The following is a 2,989-nucleotide window of genomic DNA, read 5'->3' on the forward strand; positions in this document are numbered from 1 at the left end:
TCTTATCCAGGCAGGACTAGTAGAAGGAGGGGAACAACATCCCACAAGCAAGATCTTTGATCCGGTAACTTTATTTCCAACAAATCCTTATTTAAATAAAGTATAAGGTCTACATTTAATGTGAATTTTAATACAACATATACTTATAATAATACATCCCACATATCATTTTATCATAAAAGTATATTTGAAGAAAAGTTCATGAAATGGTATTGACCTACTGTTCATGCAGCCCATAGGTACATATTATATTCTACTGTATTTTATTTTTCAAAATGCTATTCTTAACCCACTAGGCTGATTTGATCCTCTGAGAGCAAACTTTGCTTTGGCAATTACTTTGATTATTGGATTATTCAGTTAAAAATTAACACTGTGTGTAAAAATGAAATTATATCCAACTAGCTCAGGATAAACGAATCCTCTTTCTACCAAACCAAAGGAAAGACTAGGCCTCAGAGATGAGTTATCCACATACCACCACCCAGGAAGACAATGTGCTTGGCTGTGTACAAATGGCTCATTCTGGTAACTGGGTCTAGACAACTCTTAAAGATAAGGTACATTGTGTTAAGTTATCAAAACTGTCCATTAAAAACCTCTCACATCAAAGGAAATAAGGGACAGATTATTCTTGGGTGAAATATGAGTGACCATAGCTCAGAAACATGGATTTAGTTTCCTCAAAAAGCAAATTGCTGAAGAGAATTTGGCTCTAGTTCTGGAACAAGGGAACTCTCCATAATCATGAACATTTAATTTTTCTGTCTGTTCTATAGAGTATTTAACATGAGGATTTTCTTGTTGTTTCTAAAAGTCCAGTTCATGAACTAAATGATATGAAGAATGATTCACGTCATCATCAACGACAAAAGGTGGCTTTGTGTATCTCTGAACTTTTCCTATGGGCTATTGTAAACTTATTCAAAAAGTAACACAGATGTAGTCTTTTGCAGTTTTGATTATACCGGGGTTGTAAAAGTGTTATAATCCGAGATTTTGGAACCCAGAGATCTCAAATCATGTTCAGGGGAAAATAGTAAAATATTGAGCAGCATTTGCTCCCTCCAGAGATTCTAGAGAAGAAACCACACCCTTACCTTTTCTACACTCCCCTTTCTGTTTCTGACCCATCCTGTCTTTTACTCTGGATCCTTCAACCAATTTCAAGCCAGAAATGAAGCATTTCCTTTCACTGGTCGTTTTGCCTTTGTTTGTTATGATTACATATCTACTTCTCTTATATCAAAACCTTTGCAGTCGCATTTGGGACTATGGTGTTTCAAGTAAGAATGGCCCACCTAGGCTTATATATCTGAATAGTTGGTCCATCGTTGGTAGAGCAGTTTTAGAAGGATTAGTAAGTGTGGTCTCTAAGTGGAGGTATGTCACTGGGGAGTGGGCATTGAGGTTTCGAAAGCCCATGCCATTCCCATTTCTCTTTCTCTCTCTTTCTCCCTTCCCTCTCTCTGTTTATCTGCCTCACTACTTTTGTCTCAATATATAAGCTGTCAGATCTCAGTTACTGCTCCAACAATCTGCCTGCCTGTTGCCATGCTCCCTATCATTATAATAATGGACTCAACCCCATGAAGCACAATGAACACTTCATTTAAGTTGTCTTGATTGTGCTAGAAAAGTAACTAAGACAGGGGCCTTTTATGAATAATTAGAAATATCATCTCAAAATGATGACTCACATTTGAAAATTTTCTTTTACTATATAGCATTCACATTACAGGGATAGCTTTGAAACCATCACTCAACCTGTGTCAAATAAATACAATGTAACAAAGTTGTTTTTTTCAGCACTGTTACCAAGTATTTCATTGAAAAATTTGTTTTGGCTCATGGATTCTGAGATTTAAGACCACAGAAGTGGCCCAGATTATTCTGGCCCATGGGAAGAGAGATTAACATGCCAGGAGGAGCATAGCAATGGAGGTTCATAAGGCTTTTACATCTCAGTTCTGACTCAGCACTGTTCACTGGGGCACAGTGCCAAGCCTGACTTCACTCAAAGGACTGTACTAATGTGGTTTAAGTTGGGAGTACAAAAGGGGAGGAGAATTCTTTTTTTATTAATTTATTAATTTTCACATCCTAATTGTAGTTCCCCTCCCTCATCTCCTCCAGGTCCCACACTCCCTCCCTTTTGCCCCCATTCCTCTCTCCTAGTCCTCAGAAAGGAGGAGCCCTCCTCCATTGTCAACTGAACCCAAACCATCAAGTCTCTTCAGTACTGCCTGCATCCTCTTCCTCTGTTCTGGCAAGGACGCCAGAATTAAAAAAAAAAAAAGTGGTTAAATAGAGAATAATAGGTGAACAGAAATTAGACCACAAATGCACACATTTAATTCTGTATGTGCTTTTTTGCATCTAATTGAAAATGAAGTAAAGCAAGGTCTACTTTGTACAAAGTATTTAAGTCTAGACCCTAAATAGGCATACGTATGATATGGTAGCCGATAAAATGAGAAATGTAAAGGAATATTTACCATGAGGTTAACTCAACCATATTGAAGGAAGCAGTGTTTCAAGGAGTATGACATATATCAGAGCAAGATTCTGAGTTTCACAAACCATCCAGGATCCTAAAGTCAGACAATGTTTAAAGAAGTCATCATAGTACATTTATGAAACTACAACAAAATTCCAGAGTCTGGATATTTTTTAAAGAAGAGATATTTGTTTCTAAAAGGTCTGGAGGTTAAAAGCCAAACATCAGAGTTCTAACATGATTAGGTTGTGTGAAAACCCATTTCTTGGCAGCAGACTCCTGACTTTTCCATGAATCTTCACATTGAAGACATTGGTAGTAGAAACTGATGACATAGCTAGACTTTTAGAATTTTGGAATTGACTGAGGCTCTGGGTTTAATCCATGGTATAGAAGGAGAGAAGAAAACACAGAAATCAATGAGGAAGGGAGAAAAAGAAAGAGAAAGAAAGAAAGAAAGAAAGAAAGAAAGAAAGAAAGAAAGAAAGA

This window comes from Psammomys obesus, unplaced genomic scaffold (genome assembly GCF_907164565.1).
Source record: "Psammomys obesus unplaced genomic scaffold, mPsaObe1.curated_primary_1811, whole genome shotgun sequence".
Classification (NCBI taxonomy): domain Eukaryota; kingdom Metazoa; phylum Chordata; class Mammalia; order Rodentia; family Muridae; genus Psammomys; species Psammomys obesus.